The sequence below is a fragment of the Varroa jacobsoni genome, unplaced genomic scaffold, assembly GCF_002532875.2.
Source record: "Varroa jacobsoni isolate VJ856 unplaced genomic scaffold, vjacob_1.0 contig00584, whole genome shotgun sequence".
Lineage (NCBI taxonomy): Eukaryota > Metazoa > Arthropoda > Arachnida > Mesostigmata > Varroidae > Varroa > Varroa jacobsoni.
The window spans coordinates 3,158-21,333 of record NW_019214494.1 but is presented as its reverse complement, the minus strand read 5'-3'; the positions used below and the strand labels follow the sequence as shown (position 1 = coordinate 21,333).

Genomic DNA, 18,176 nt, shown 5'->3' with positions numbered 1-18,176 from the left:
ACTAATATATTTCAAGAATTTAACCACCGCCAGTATAAATGTTACAGCCAAACCCAAAAAAATGCGGTGGTTCAGGAAGTAGTCCTTGGTAGTTACGGGTAGTTAGATTATAGTTATCAGTGATCGAATAAGCCGTGTTATTGGCAGTACCCGTCCTTCTATCGCTATTACGTTAATCACACAGAAGAGAGGAATGAATCGCTTTTTGGTACTATCTTCCGTTGTGTCTTGATAAAGTGAGCTTTGTTTCGCGAAAACTTCTATAAATGTCTGGATTCACGGACCTGATTTGCTGCAATCGGCCACAATGTGGTGGTATTGCGTTCTCAGGAAACCTAAACGTTTTTGTTTTGTAGAAGGGAACCTGTGGTGAATCATTACAGGACTAACAAAAAAAAAAAAAAAAAAAAAAAATAGAGAACTGTCAGTTACAATGGCATTTCATATGAAAAAAGTGTTTTAATGCTACGTCACCCAGTAGTGTAATATAGGAGTACTAATACTGAGCAGATGAAGTCAATTTATTTATAATGTATAATTCAGCAAATCAACAACGTTCGAATTTTGCTATTGGCTTATCTTATTTCGTCGTTTGGTTACAAACTTCGTGCGCTCTTTTTCTAATTAGATATTATTGATTTACTTTGTAGCGTAACCGAAAAACTGCGCGTTTGATATTACGTTCATAATTACTTCTTCTCAAACGAAAGAAAGCAGCGAGCGACTTCTAAGAGATTGAAGTTTAGTACGCAGAAATACATATATAACAGCACATAGAGATAAACATAGCCATTTTAAACCACAGATTACTCTTCGACCAGTTGACTATGAACTGCAACCTTTTACGCGTGAAGGTTCAGCGCAAGTATATAGGAAATAGTCGCATCACTTTTATGTATCGTCTGCATTACGAAATATTTTGAAGGTTCTAAAGTGGATTCTATGTGAACTTGCGAAGGTATCTAACCGCTCGATTATATGCATATGTGTAACTGCTTGCGCGGTAGGAACAGAAAAAGTAATCTCTATATAAGATCGATACGGGGAACGAAGCTCATAGGATATTATGAAATCAAAAAGGGCTACTCCACATTGATTTCGAAAATATATTGAAATAGTGAATGAAGACTGCGACTCGACATAGCTTGCCACCCTGCAACTCGGCGATACAAAACCCCGAAGAGGCAAAGATCTACAGAGAAATCTGTTTCATGGAAACGTTTGATTTCGTCAAGCTTCACTGACTTCGAAAATTCTTCTCACGCAGCTTGTAACCCAGATGCTTTGCTCTGCTAGATTATAATTATCCAGATCCACGAGGAACGGCTTGAAGGCACCCGATTCAAGAGTAGAAGTCCAAAAATAAGTCCGCGTCATTTCTGTGGACGCTTCCGCTTTCTAATATGCCTTGCTCCAGATTATCGATATAGACCCCAAGAGACCAAAGCATATAGGTAAGTCTCTTCTAAAGGTTTATACCACATAAGCTGAAAAACTACTGACCTAATAATGATAAGAAACATATCCTTAGGTGCGTTAGATAAATGGTGCATGAACAACGTTTCACGAAAATAGGGTTCTATATACGAGACAGGTAGAAGTACCCTTTTTTAGTTAGAAATGACAATGACTTATTATTTTCAAGTGCATAAAGTCAAGGATGTTTTGTCTCAACGAAGCAAGATCAACTTGATCAAATAGATTGGATGAGCACCAATCAGCTTAGACCTTCATTATATCCGATAGGGTTCTCCAGCTGTTCCTGAAGGAGCCGAGCTTTTTCCACATCATCCGCACGACCAACGTTAACGATCATAACGACTGTGAGATCCAACTCCATTGTCAGTCGACGATGGTCTGCATCAGTAGCTTAAAAAAAATTGACAAAAGATGTGCTTTTATAGCAAATCTGGAACACAAGCATAAGCAAGTATGTTAAATAAGTATATCCCTGTTGACCATAGGCCTCATTTCTACTACCAAATTATGCAGGACTTTTATACATATATATATATATATATATATATATATACATTAACATCATTACAGATCACTAAAAACATGCCCAGGATAATCTAATTTAAAAGCACCAGTTTTATGTAAAGTGGCTCACTTCTTGTACCTATGAGAAGCCCAAAACTCTTCTTGACAAGACAACATATAAAAATCGCGAATGGGCTGCACCACAAGACTATCACACTGCGGGCATCTTGTCAGCTTGAGCAGTCAAGCTGTGCATTTCCCCCATAGCTCTTAGATCTTCTTTTTCGTGAAGGTAAAGCTTTTCGTTACCGTTAAAGACAGCGGCTGTAGCTAGTTTTGTAACGACAGATGGCCACGAAGATTACGTTAAAATCTCCAGTTCTGCAATAAGCGATGAAATAAGTCCATAGCACAGCTGAAGTATGCCGTGTTTCGGAATTCCTGAAAGATCCTTAGCTGGTCGTGTCAAAACATTGTTTTTTCTTCTATTTATACAAAATTGTACTGTGATTCGACTGAGTACAGAGCATGATAACCAGTTCAGAAACAAAAAACAACAGTTTTGAATTTGGCGCAATTTCGTTATGAGGTTATATCTGCAATCTTTTTTCCAGATGTATGGTTAATCACAAGAACCTAAGTCAGATTTTAACTAGTTCTAAACTACTAAAAGTATCTAAGTCAACGTTTGTTAATTTTCGAAGATTAAAGTCGTAGAGTGGAAATGCTACGTTAAATGACTATATGGACTTCAGTTATACGGCAAGGCGCATATATTATTTAATTTCTTTCTATTATATACCCTTCTGCCCATGTGCTTCATGCAATGCGAGAAGGCTGTCAAACCGCAGTCTAGCTCGAATTCGTCTACTAGACCCGTTTTTCTGTGTGAGCCATTCAAAAATTGTACTTTCCAGAATTTAAAGAAGGGTCAAGAAGAAATCTCATCTTTTTTGAAAGGAATCGATTCGCAGGCTTACTTTGATTCCTTTCCCAGGTCTCAGTAGTCAATACCATTCCTAGATAATATCTTTCAAGCGCGTTTTATTATTAAATTAGGAATTCGAGCGCCCAAATAAAGCTGTAGGTAGCGTCCATTATCCCATCGTTACTACTACATTTCAAAGCACCGAGATTTATTTATTTTCTGAGAGAAAGCCCAAGCTCAGTTTGAAAAAACATGGCGAAGGCGTTAACTGCATATATCTTGCGATTATAATTGATACATTTTTTTAAATATTTGCCAGGTACCTAGTAAATGAACAATATAGACATTCTAAAATTCTTTAATAATTAAATATATTATATATATTTAAATAAATATAATAATAATTAAAAATAAAATTCGTAGCGAAGAGGCTATGACCCTGTTATCCTCCTCTGCGTTACGTTATTTAAAGAAGGCACCTTTGGACATGAGTCTGTGTGGTATCGTCCACAAAGGCCTCTATAGCAGACAGAGTTACAGTTTTTATCCGGCCTAAGCTAGAACTGATTAGCACAGACAACACTATGTAAGCCCTGCACTGCATAGCGAACTACCATACGGCTTTTTCCATATTTAGTCTACTGTAGGGTTAGAAGTAAAAACCCAAGACTGACCTGAATAATTAGTTCTTTTCGTCATGTGTTCCAGGTAGAAGGGCGCTTTTGGCGGCGTTCTAAATTTTAAATAAATAATGGCGTATTTACTAGTAAAATACACGTAACGGTTATGGCAGGGTGGATGCGAATGCATCGCTCTCCTGAGAAAAGCAAGCTTGACCCCGTCCACCCTAGACGTTTAATCTGTGCTCGGCTTGTCTCGGATTAGTTTTCTGCTATTACTTGAAAGTTATAAGCATAATAAAAAGCTCATTTTAATAGTATTTTCTGTCTAAGTGTTGTACGCAGAAATTCTGCCCATAAGTGACTTCGATACTTGTGCAGCAGCAAAATATGTATAAAGACAAATGCTTGGTATTAACCACTGTATACTATATTGCCTATTTTCGTTGGTCTTTCCAATTCAGATCGCATTGACTTGATTTATCTTTTTGAAGCTTATTAGTGTAGGATACTCGTGTGGAAGGTGTGGAATTATGTAACTGAGATTAACGGGATTTGGGCGACAGCCCAGTGCTGTCGCCAGTAACAGCTTTCGGGATTTTTTTATTGTAAGATTTGCGATCATAACCTTGTGGATATTCTTCTCAACGGGCCTTGAAAAAGCAACAGGTTGTGTCTCAATTCAAGTAGGAAGAAATTTCGACATACAATATAGCCCTCATAAAGGCTAATATAAATAGAATATAACCGTGAAAATTCCAGATAAATACAAATTTACGAATGCAGTAAAATTTCTATAGAAAATTCGATCCTTCACAAGAACTGGCTCAGTCTGTGGCTGCACCTATTGACACTAAAAAGCTCATTTCTGTCATACAAACTAACATTCACATAAAAGCTCCACAAAGAACTCCAGTTCAATCGTATTTTGTGTACAATACTTCTCCTGTGCCAATCGGGTCTTGGCACAATAGAGAAGAAAAAGTAGCATCTACAAAAGGGGCGTCCTCCTTTAGGATGTCTCGTCGCGGTACCTCGTTGTTCCTGCAGCTGCTGGTGCCTCATGCTGTGCATGTTGATCACGTGCTGTATAAAAATGGCACTTCGTAATAACCAGTTAGCTAGCTAGCTGATGGCGGTGGTCGGCCTCTTCGTCTGCGATAGTACCACAACGACATAACACACACCATAGCAGAAACGGCATCATGCCACTTGCAGTTCCCTTACGACGAAACCTTCCAATAATAGGAAAAAGCAGATTAGAATGATATAGGCAGCGTTGTAAGACGATTTCGCAGGCTTTGCGATATGGCTTTCCTGTCCTGTGTCTGCTTTAGACCTTTGACTTCCTGCCATTTGTACGTCTGTGTAATGCCCCATTTCTGCTGTTACTGTTTCTTTTCATATGGCCGATCACCTCATTAAAATGGTGTCTCCCTGCGTGTCGATTTAAATGTGCTTTGTGATTTGCATGTTCACCGTGATCGATAGCCATGAAGAGTAGGTATCTGCGACTGTCATAATGTTTTACAATGGTAGTGATGCAAAGTTGTCGTTTGCAACCACTTACATCTACGAATCTATAGTCTTTATATACACTTTCGTAGCAATACTGGTATATATGAACAAACAGGTTAATGGTTTCCTATGCGTGATGTTGTCAAACTGGTCTACGTGGATTCACCCATCAGAATGTATTCATACTGTACGTGTTATTCTGTTGATTGTCAGAAGGTAACCGCGGAACCGTTGTAAGTCTTTCAATAATAGACTTCAATATAAACTATTGTTACAATATGGCCACTGTAGTTCAACTTGTGCCTATATAAAGAGGTTTCACGCTTTTACGGGGTGGTATAGCGTATCAGAGCTCTGCTTAAATACTACAGAGGCGTGGGTCGGAAGGCTTGCCAGCGGTGGGCATCGCGCACAGACGTGGAGCCGTGGAAAACACTTGACGCGGCGAAGGAGTAGCAAATATAATGAGGCAATTGAGAAAAACGTAATCCTTCGTCAAAATGACCAGATGTTGCAGTTTTATATAGCCACGGAGAACGACAATTTATAAAGGTCCTCGTGAAGTTTTGCCGGACAATGTAGGGTCGGCCTTTGAATGGCCGAAATAATTTGGCTGATAAATAAACGAGAACTGTAATAGTACTCGCACCATCTTATAAGTCTAGCCGAATCTACACGAATACGGTGATTATCCGGGATTTTAATATAAAAAAAAATAATCTATAGTTACTCATTACCCATTTTTTCGCTAATTTTAAATGTGATGCAAATCCCTGGCTATATTGTCTAGTTTCGATGGCTCCTTATCGCACTATAGAAGTCGATGATTTCTTTGAAAGAAACCAAATGTTGCGTGTCGATAACAACGATATTCAATAATGCTTACGAATATACGATGCCTTAGCTTAACTAGGCACACAAAGTGAACAAGTGATTGTCCTTCGTTCCTATAGGTTCGATAAAATGCTTGAAAATACTCAACTGGCCTAACTCGCCTTACGGAGCTCCTATATAAATAGACAGTTTGAAACAAGTAATGAGTCTGACAGGGGTGACAGTTAACCTTGACTGATTAAACAAAGTAAGATCGCCACAAGCTTTGCGAAACTTTTTTGCGAAGTTTTTGCGTATGACGTACAAGGTCGCACCTGTGCAAGTTCATCGTTCGGCTCGAAACGGCCGACCGTCCAAAAATTTTTTCTCACTGCCTTCTACGCTTCTTCAATAATGAAGCCATCTCAAACGAACTTCCTTCGAAAATTTGATATCCTAGTTTGTATATTCGATATTTAATTTATTGTGATTTTCCCCTAGTTACCAGCTCGCTAATCCATGAAAAGCGAAAGGTACACTCGCAGTGGTAGGAAGATGGTTGGTAGACGTAGAGCGCCTAACTAAGCAAGAACTTTGACATGCTACTACTTTAAATGCTATTGAGAGCCGTAGGATATTCATATAAAAAATATTAAGGCAGACTGAGTGACATTTTTTTCTTGAAGCGGGTCAAGTTCGAAATTGAATATAATTCTTATGTCGTGAATACCTGTTGGAAGCAGGAGGATTCAAGTAAGTATAAAGCTGGGCATTGCTGAAGTATAAAAATGGACGGCAGAGCCTTGCTGCATATCTCTCACGGCCGTGTTTTCCAAGAGCAAAATACGCATAAATCCTTAAATTGTTTAGTTGTCGCACCTAGCCGGATAATCCGAACGAAGGTCTTCTTACTAATGGCAAATGACACGTAACATGTCGCTTAGTCACCATAGCCAATATTATAACTGTATCACATATACTTGATAAAAATTTCACTATTTGTAAACGACCAAATTATCTAGTTTTAAATATCAGCATATTGTTACAGAGCTGTACTCACTAGCAATAGTGTGTTCTCGCTGCTACCCATTTTAATGGTGTTAGAAATGATTCAGAATCTTTGTGCCGTAAAGTTGTTCGGTCTTTGTGAGATCGGTTCCATAATCAAAACAGAAACACGAGACACTTCTTTAACGTACTGCTACAGAAGTTGACTGGAAGTTATCTTCCAGTGGAAGGCATCCAACATTCGAAAGTAGCCTCTTCTTACTGAAGAACAGAAGTGTTTGGTTCAAGCAATTTTCTACAATTAGAGGTAGGGTATTTCGGCGATTTGGATGCACCTGACAATAGCATATAGTAGTATTTTGTCAGTAAGTTGTCAGCATTTGTTTTACTTATATGGTTGTTTAAATAAGTTTCGCTATTATTCAGGTGGGTGCATATATTATGAAAGAATAGTTCACTTGTTTTTATCGCACAGCCATCTGGCATGCAGTAATAATATTTTGTTTGTTTATCGTCTGCTAATACTACAGCTGCATGCAGCCGACGACAATAGAAAGATCCTCTTTACTAGTACGTTAAACCTGCGGCTGGAAACAAGCACAACGTTTCTGAACGTCCATGGAATCCGCCGGTTACATAAAATATCATAGATTTTGGCCACTGTGATACACCGGCCGTAATGAAAGATTCACGGTGGACGGGGTCATGCGACTCAATCCCTTTCCTCTTCCTACTGCTTATACGACCATGCCCCTGAAGAAGATAAGCTAACAGCGCAACATTGCCCGAGTCGGTTACACACAGCCCGAAGGATAAGCTATATATTTGGCCCGCGTATGTTTTTATCAACTCATTACGGCAGCTATTTCGTTATCGAGAAAAAATCATTTTTGTCGCGCTCCGTACGTTTAAACCCAACAATATTGCGCTCGGGTTCTCCTACTCACCGCACGTTCTTTAAATTTAGATATAAAGCTAGTAGACTACCAAAAATAGCAGTTCACACTAGAAAGCTTCCAAACGACTAGCTGCTTATTTTTGTAAAGGATCTTCGAAGCATATTTATGTTACTGCTCTATACACTGTTCTCAACAACCAACTCCTACAGTAAATGAGAAATAAATTACAAGTCTATATCCGTGCCCGTGTAGTGGCTGCAATATTTGTCATCTTTGTTGTTAGATCGCTAATCTTCTATGGAAAGGGTTTTTTCCTCCGCACCGCATGGACGAGTTGCACTGTTAGACATATTCACAGTGAGTGAAAGAGCGCACCGCAAGTAAAAAACACGGAAGAAACAGCTTCGAAATGTCCTATCCCACCACGTACATACGCTGCGTTTAGCTCTCAAGTTGTTGTTTATATTTGGTGCTGTCATCTTGTGCTAATAACGTCAACCTGCGCCTTGGAAAAAAACAAAAGCGAACGTGAATGATTTGATATCTGATTTATGTTTGTACTTCCTGTAGCTGTATGGCTTAAGAGCTCGATATTTCGCGGGACCCCATTATCTAAGTGGATCGTTCGTAGACCACGTTCACATTGTATTCGAAAGCCTCAGAAACGGTGAATTTTTTTGCTCTTTCTTCTGCCAGAAATCCAAAAATTTTCCTTTAAATACTAGCCTACTCACTAATCATGAAGTGTCATTCGATTTTAGCAGTAATTTATAAAAATAATCCATTCGCTTGACACTTTTATTGAAGTTCGTATTTTGACAGCCAAATTAGGTTGAATAAATCGGTTGAGGACCGTAGCTGGTGAAAGCACCAAAATAACAATGAAAAGGGCCCTTACTATGACCTGATGTCACCCAAATGTAAGAGGAAAATCATCCATATATACATGAACTAGGCCTTACGATCCCGATCGATTAGCTAACACGGATTATTTAAACTACATTTAGTCTTGCGCCTCTCCGCAATTACTGCTTCGTTCTTTATTTGTAGAACTGTTGGAAGAATTTTCCTGATCTTGGAAGAATTTGTATGAAAGAAGCTGTGTATTGTTTAAAATGAATAATAATAGCCCCTTAGGAGTGAAATTCGCGCGAATGGAAGTTCTATATAGAACTGAATTTGCTCTAATAAAGTTAGATGAAGATGGTCTATCCTTTAAATGTAATATGTTTAAAAGTAGAAAAAGCTTTCGGCATAAAAATGTTTTGCATGATATCTTGACCTTCTTAGAATACCCCGCATTCCTTAGATTATGTTTTACAAAAAAAAAAAGTTTTAAAGCTTAAAAACTATTAACTTTAGTCGACAGTTCTACACAAATTCGACGTTAGTATAATTTATCTGCAAGTTATCCTTTACATGATATACGGAAACGATTCCATAGGTAGATCAAATAAACATAACGTATATCAGTACGAATACCTATCAATGGTACAAAACGCATTCACCTGCGTTACTATTTCGACTATTACAGTTGAGTAAGCCTCTGTCATCAATTCGCTTAAGCGTATATATGGATACCTGGCGTCGACAAAAAAAGTATTAAGCAGCGTTTTCTACCATCAATAAAATCTGCATGCATGCTGCACTATCGTCTCGCTAGTCAGCAAACGTTTGGCCTTTCAGCAGGACTCATTCAGTGATTACTATGATAGCTGAGTTACGAATATGCATGCTAATCTAAACCTGTATTCTGAAATTTCTAGCGTTTGGAATAGGTATACGTAAAGCTACACTACGACCAAGAGCGGTAAACTATCTGAGCAAAGAACTTCATGAAGCTAAAGAACGTACCCTAACCTGTCTCTGTTTTGCAACGCTCCAATCAATACTCGATACTGCTGAAGGGGGTAGGGTGGTAGACGCGGAAGAACCTGAACGATCTCTGATCCGAACAGATGCCTCCTTTAGGGTTATTTTGGTTGAAGAGCTAAATACTTAAAGACTTGGGTCTCCGACTCCTCAAACTGCCTCAGGTGTAGTTTATTAATCTTGCTGCCTATGATACGATGAAACCTTCCATCTAGATTACCCTTAGTAATAGATCAATGACTGGGATGGAGGGCATTATGAATGTGACAATTCCGTCCAAACAGCCTTCAGTTTTGTCTTTCATTTGATATTTGAACACTGCTGTAATAATCAAACAGAAATTAAACACACGTAGTATATAAGATCCTCGACTGATACAATGTCTAACGATCAGAGTATCGGACATAAAGCTTAATATTAGATCTGTAAAAAGGGTACATGAACTTAATATACTTATAAAAAATTTCTTGCCTCAGCCGTACTACTTAATTATACTGTGCGAGCGTAAGCACATCATGTATAAATAAGACACGTAAAAATCTATTCTCAGACCGCGTTCTTCGTTGATTTGAGTGGCTTTGTTATCACGATTGGTCCAAGTCCTGCAAATGGACCCTGCCCCTAGCCGAATTTCAAGTTCCGGCCAAGAATTTATTAATAACTCAAGTACAATATTAATAACTAAATTATATTGATGTACCAAGGCATGTATTTTGTAAGGATGGTACCTTGATACTGACCATTCGCAGTCTTGAACGCTCCGTAAATGGTGTGAAGTTATAATCGTTACTCTTATTATGCTTACTCTTATTTCTCAGAAGCCTAACTATTTTACCGAAATGAGTACTGAGTTCTAACTACATCATTTTTTATGAGAAGATTACATTCACGGCTGCACACAATAGTGGAAATTCCCGAGACTCTACATTCTATCAACGAACAGAATTCTAATTATGTACATATCAACTAAAAAAAGCTCTTGAATGGAACAGTACCAATAAGCTTATATTGCACCTAATTTTTATCAAACACAATAAGCTATCCGCAGCTGTGTATTTTGCTAGCCTTCAATATGTACCAGCTCGCATACTAGCGCCTAACAATAGAATGTTGCAAGCTGTCATTGTAAATAGCGACAATTTACCTAATTAAGGGTGAGTATCTAATATTGCAAGTAAGTATTACGCTGTTATAAACGAATGCCACAAACTTTAATGTCGAATAGCTTTTGAACTGTGCGCTGATAGCAGACGAGATTTGACTAACAGATGCCCCAACCTCCTAGAGATCTGTTGAGCTTATTCCGAGAGAAATAAGAAAAAACAAAAAAAAAGAGAGACCTAAGTATAGTACGTGTATGGTACAAACATTTTAAGAACAAAGATTGATGTGTGGGTCATCAGTCAAAACTGATATCTCAAATGGGGCGTGTTAGATAATTATAACCCAAATACTCAAAATGTGAATACTGATTGAAAATGGGTTCTATATGAATCAGCTCCAAGCTAGTTGGAAAAAATATTTCACATGCAATTTGCGGAACTGCATTTAATAGAAAGCACTCTTGGAGCGTACGGTTTTCATAGACAAGGTATGGTTCACTCTCTACCGGCAGCCAGAGAGGCCCCAAGCGAGAGAACGCGACCATGCTAGAAAGAACTCAGGACTGGAGAGAAGTCTGGCGGCGGTGTCTAGTAGGTTTGGGCATAAGTTGATGGTAGTACTTACAATGGACATCAGAAGCATCTGCTTCTACGACACGCTCGCCGAAAATGAAGCAATAAGTGTAGCTCCCTATCTCGAATTCTTACAGAGGGGCATAGACCCTTGGTGTGCCAATTAAGAGCACCCAGTCTGCTTACTTGATGGCAACGCCGGACTTCATCGCTATATCTTAACAACGTCCTGGATTGAGCAAAGGAATATCTAATTTTGAGTTGAGTCCATTTATTCGTTCCATATAACTCCGCGTAATTACGGAGTCCTCCATGCCCGAAAAGGGACAAATGGTGGACAATCATATCACACTATAGATTTCCTTTGAAAAGCCGTATACATGGAAATTACACATGAAAACGCAAATGGTAGGTATACGGCTGTCCAGAATCCGCCAGAAGGTGGTGCAAAATGAAGCCGAACTTGATCAAAAGCTAGTCAATTTTAAAGTCCATCGGATCTGCTTTTAACAGCCTAATTCTATTATATTATGCTTACTGTTCACTTGTAAGGAAAAAAAAATTGCTATTCTCACCTGGAATTGGAAACCGGGACATACTTGTGAGTTCTGCGCCCTTGTATACTGCAGCGCCGTGGCACTCGAACGTTTGAAGGTCTTAAAATACTTCACTCATTTTTCACCTGAAGTACTTTTGAGCTATGTATGTATAATATTCACAGGTTATGAAAATCTAGCTGCTACTGTGCTATATCTGCTCTGGTTCTGTCGTTGGTAGTTAAGATGAGACTATTATATAAGGTGTCTGGCCTTGGTGTTTTTTTCCCGATTGGGCCTGTAAAAAATTTATATGAAAAGCAAGAAGTCCGTCTATAATATACTCTGCGTTTCTTTGTGGCTGTTCGTGCTTTTGTGGTGTGCAATTAGCAAGAGAACGTGTAATTTTAGTACCATAAGAAAGTAAGACCATGGTAGCAACAACAGGCGTCAACAAGACAGACTGCCACTCTTCGAAATAGCGCCACTTTTAGGATTAGTTAGATAGATAACAACGGTTCTGACCGGCGATGGGGATTTAAGATGGCAAAACTGAAACAGCCAAGATGGGTCTAGCAATTTACGAGTAACTATTCCACTATGGCGTCCCACTATATTATACTCCTTGGTTCATACTTAGCTACACACAATAGACACCCATCCTCCATACACAAAACTAAAAAAAGAAAAGCTGACAGGCCACAGTTCTACTGTTGAGCTTTTTGTCCGGGAGAGTGCAGTGTGTCGGCTCGGGTCGAGTCGGCATTGCCGCAGCGTTTGCTCCGACCCAAAGAAAATAGGAATGGGGCTAAATGAAAGCAGTGATTTTTTAAGTAACTGATAAAGTAAATAATAAATGTATAATAGAAATAGCTTTAGTAAAGCTACAGCAGGAGATAAGCGAGAAAAAGAGCAGAAGAAACAGATATAAAGTGACATTTACCTAGAACTAAAATGTAGAGGCCGCAGATACGAATCCATTCACCGTTCCCCAGCGGTCGTCGCAATCGCGACCCAATTAACGCGACTTCGAGGGCTTTTCATATACTTTCCGCGATTACTTTTTTTTTTTTCTGTAGCTTGTACATTTCTTCGTAATGTTCGTGAGGTACTACAATTATAAAATAAGCATACATATAGAAATTCTCCCATTAGGCACTGTTAAGGGCTCTCAAAGGTGCTTAAATAAAATCGAGTAATATAATAAAAATAAAAGGGAGTTAAATCAGATGCAGATAATTATAGGTTAGTTGATATTATTCAAAACTGGAACATTTAGTTGTATCTACTTCAATGTTTCTAAATTGTTGCTAAAATCATTCAGCTCATAGGGTGAACTCTTAATGAAACTTACACCACTAAATCCTTTTAACTTTAACTAAAAACTTTAATAAAATAAAATTTTAAAGAACTCTTTTGCTATATGCGCCTTGTACATTGCTCTAGTAGACACTACCTCCTGCGTAACATCATCATCATCTATCACCAAAAATTAAAAGAGCTCTAGACGATTGATAGTGCACAATTCAGATTATCGATTAGGGGTAAAGCAGCGATTTTTAAAATGCATAAATGTTTATATTGAAAAGATTTAGTGGTACACAATCAAATGACATTTAAGATTTCGCGCCGATAGGCTGACGACGATGGTGTATATGAGTAAAATATGTAGACGAATGTTACATCTAATGAATAACATTTGCCGTTGAAGATTCTGACGCGGCGTTTGACTCCAGGTAAAAAAAAAAAACAATTGTCAACAAGCTTACCGCCGTAAATGTTCACTCTGATGAACGACAATCTTTGAAGTAGTCATTATCAACTGCAGAGCCACGTAAAAACGGGATTGAATACAAAATAGGATTCGCCCAAAAGGACAACGTCAGTCCGCTGCTTTTTCCGTTCCTTCTAAACGCGTTTCCCTTTTTTTGGATCAGGCAACGATAGCCATGGGTGAAAATGATGGGGGGTGCCTGCACTGACGATTCCATAACATACAAAAATGGCTAACTCGACCTGAAACATAGGTTTTCTCTGTATTCAACGTGGGCTGCTGAAGCTCATTTAACATGAAATCAATTTTTGGTAAAGTGAACAAATGCAGGGTGATCATAATGATGAATCAGTGAATAATGACGGTAAATACTGAAATGAGATGACGAACGGATACGTAAACACACGGTACGTGCCGGCATTTACATAAGACGTAGAGACCGCTGATATTTTCTCCTCAGTTTTTTATCGACCTTCTTTTATTGAGACGATCAAAGACAAACAAAGCTTTGATTAATGCGTCGTCAAATAAGCAGAATCAAGACATGATCAGACGCAATGACTTTTTTTTTAGATTTTTTTACGTGGGCTCTGCACGACCAGCTGCACTTAATCCGTTTACGTAAAGGAGATAGCCATGACAAATCATTCACCTTGTCTTCTGCATAGGTTAGGTATCGGGCGGTCCAGATCCATTATTTGGTTCAATTACAGCATATCGATAATTATTTTTTGAGGTGGGGGGCTTAGTAGATTTCTTTCATGACCGCAAATGCCAGGCTGTCATGAAATTTAGTCAGATATATAACAACGCCATTATTTCGCTACTTCTGAATTTACGTTACCGTAAATTCTGTGTCTATCTACAATGTTCTGACAATGGTTCGATTTGACAGTGGTATACGCTTCCACGCGTTTAAGCAGTGCAGTTTCCTAAAATTACACAGGGAAACATTCGAGCATTTGTTTACCACAAACAGAGAAACAGTACACTGGGGAGCCGCCTGGAGTCTTTTCAATATTCAGCTTATCCCGACAGATATTTTTGTCATGATTTTTAATGCACAGTATCTTCACTTTCGATGGATACATAATTTTCTAAAGCGTTTGTGACGAAAGCTAATATACACAGTTTTACGACAACCTTGTAACAACAACCTAGTGAAGTGACCTTGTGTTGCCAGTTTGATTGGCGGTCGAAAGCCCCAGAACACAATCCTGACGCTACGATAGACGAGATCTGCTGTCGGTGACGGCGGTAGTACCATTCCGCCAGCAGTTTCGACACTGTACCTAATCACAGGCCTAATCACAATAGCTCGAATGTGTTGTCAGCAAGGCCTAAACTTCATTTCATAAGAACAAATATTTGTAGACGGTTAGGATCTATTCGGCGCACATCTTATGTAAGAGGAATGCATGATTTACCTGGGTTGAATGTTAAACCCGATATGGGCAGGCCTCAAAATTGATATACCTATCGTCATACACTAATGATCATGCATTTCGTTGACAATCGACACGAGCTATTGCCGCGTAAATATGTGTTTACTGACGCTGATAATAACAAGAAAAATAGTAGCCATCGTGACCATCTAGTGCGAATAAACGTAAAACGCCACATACGTTGGAGGTAGAAGGGTTTGCGACGATATGTCACCGCCACTGTGGAGAGAGAGCATGGACAGACGACCGGGATGAAGATAGAGTTATTAAATAGATTTTCTGGCGGGATGAGTAATTAAAATATAAGAAAAAGTTTAGTACGAGAAGCATGGAAATTGGACAAAAAAGCTTAGAGCTATGAAGTAATAATATGACCATGATAGTAATGAATGCTAGCTAATCCATTGATCGAAAACAACATACCATATAATAATGCCAATATAATATAACATGTATATAATGAAAACTGGAAACAATATATAAGGGATCATTGTCTAAATTTATTTTCACCTAGTTACACGTATAATCAGTCACCGAACTGACGGTGTTGTCAAAAACTATGTTTATAGTCCAATTGTCCCAATTACGCGAAATCATGATAAAGAGCTTTTTTCGCTGACTTGTACTTAGGGTTGAATAACTGATGGCAAAAATTGCTCATAATTGAAAGTATAGCACAAGTTCCATGAAGTATTTCAAGTATTTTCTACAATTTGTGGCTTCAGTTAATTAATTAGATACCCGTCCGTCATACACAACAATTTGACCTTTGTGACAATCAAATTTTACGTTTCGTAAACTGGTGGTTGAAATAAAGGTGACATAAAAAAATAATGTTAGACTTCGATGAACATGTCGTAATGCAAGCAGGTAACGATAACACGAGCAGTAGCAATGATAAACGCACGCATAACATAAGGTTACTCAATCTGACAGGGACAACGAACTGGCCCGCCTTATAAGATATGCTTTAAGGATAGTTAACTGGAAAAATCTACTTTGGAACTTGAAAATTACGAAGAAAAATACTTTTACAGGTTGTAAGCGAACATATGAAAATATACAAATACGCGGTTGAATTACTACTACATATTATGGTTGAAACCCGTCGCTTTAGACAGCAGTAGTTCAATGTACTTTCTTTAGGATTTACCCATTATTGTACTGAAGCTGAGATTATCAAAAACATTTAGCAGACGATCGGGCAGCAAATCAACGCCAGTCTGCTTCTGTTTACCCTCACTCTTACCAAACTCTTTTGTAGCTGTATTTTTCTGTGGAACTGAGTTTCAGCTAGTTAAATCTTCTTCAGACTACCATTTTGAACACGAATGAAATTATACTCATCCATAATCACTTTTAGTCTAAAGTTTCCGAAAAATAAACATTTACAAGTTCGAAAACAGAAAGGCTGACATGTGCTATTCAGGACTACAACTGAGGGTCCAGCATTGCCTTTACACGATCCTGAAGAATAAATAGAGAATTCTTGAATTTCATATTAAATACTTCATGGTGCTGTTTGTTTCCTGGAGATTTTCTGTGGAAAGATTCTCTGAGTCAGCTAATCCGAAAAGACAGATGTTTTTCGAAGACAATTTCACGAAGGAATAATGAGCTCGTTTAGATAGGGATGCGACTTCTGATTACTTGCCTGTTTAGTGCCTATCTTCCGCATTGGCGAAATAAGATGAATGTTTCGCATGATCGTTCTTATTGTACAATTATAGATTTTCTGTGCCTAAACGATCTTTTTGCACTCTCAACTAAATTATCGATTGTTACTTCATTCTTCAGACCCTCCTTCGATAGTTCACGAAAGAATAAAGGGCACAATTATGTTTAAGTTATGTAAAAAAATAACATATATAATCAATGAAAAAGTTTAGCTATAAAATGTTGTACTAAAAACTCCTTGCTTGAATATGTATTTGGTCTGAGATCCCAACAACCAATTTCCGACGCTTGTTAGTTAGTAATAAAAAACAGAAAAGTCTCCAATTGACAGTGCCAAGGTGCTTCATCCTGGGGATCAGCTGGATTTCAAGACAAGCAAACCCTATGATAGCCGAGCTAAAGTGAATAAGCTAAAAACGAATAGATTAAAGCGAATTACTTTATTCAACAACTATTCAAATCTGCAGTACCCTAGGTCAGCAAGACGGAATTAATTGAACACAAAAAATAACGCTTTATATTGATTATAGTAATTATATTAGTAGTAAATAATAATTAAATAAAGTAGAATAATACTTTTTTACTTAAGTAGACGTATGTTTTAGTTACAAACTCCCCGTTTAAGATAAAGTGCCCCTCCCCTTAGGCAAAGGTACACCCACATTACTCAGTGCTGTCTTCGGTATAAGTTCACAAAGCTAGAGGGCGCTGCATATTCCTGAATTTTGACTCAAAAGGCAAGCTCTTTCTAAAGGTAAAGCAGGACCTGATGCTAGTACCATGTGGATAAATAAACAATCCAGCGATTCACTGAATTCAAACGCCTCTCTTTTTTTCGAGGCAGTGCAACAATAGACGTAAATATATGTACACCATCACACATAGGACACGGAAGGTGGACGACGTGCTTTGCGTTACCAAGCTTTGGCAGTATATGAATAATATATGATCTTGAATTTCAGTATGTAGGACAACCAATCGTTTTCCAATTCATGCTCAATTTAGATAATTTTTAAATATAAAAGTTATAATTATAAGAGAAAATTTATCAGTATAAAATAAATGTGGCTTCGAACAAAAAAAGCGACATTTTAATAACTAAACTTTTGTACTTTTTATTTTGTAAATCGTAACAAACTTGCATTTTAATTATGTAATTTAAAAAAGGCGTGAAATAGGATACTAACAATACACAGTCAGCCAGTTATCACTTCTTGGCTATATTTTTAATTTCCTATCATTTGCGGGTCCACTAGATAAAGAGTAACGTCGTTTCATCAATGTAAAATCTACAGTTATTCAGCTGATATATGTAACAGCAGTCACAATAACAAAGTCATGTTTGATTGTGTATAATTTTTTCTAAAATGTTAGCCATCGTAAACCGTAATAGGGTAACTGATTCCCTTAACGTTGACCGGCGCTGT

At 38.0% G+C, this 18,176-nt stretch overlaps 1 long non-coding RNA gene across 1 annotated transcript; it reads right to left on the bottom strand.

The window, feature by feature from the left end:
* Positions 1–503: 503 nt before the first annotated feature.
* On the bottom strand, positions 504–12,235 carry LOC111271412 (uncharacterized). The gene is made up of 3 exons (XR_002686857.2): positions 11,893–12,235; positions 9,630–9,962; positions 504–1,909 (listed from the first exon to the last, which is right to left on the bottom strand). It is a non-coding gene; the product is annotated as an uncharacterized LOC111271412 (long non-coding RNA).
* Positions 12,236–18,176: the final 5,941 nt, after the last annotated feature.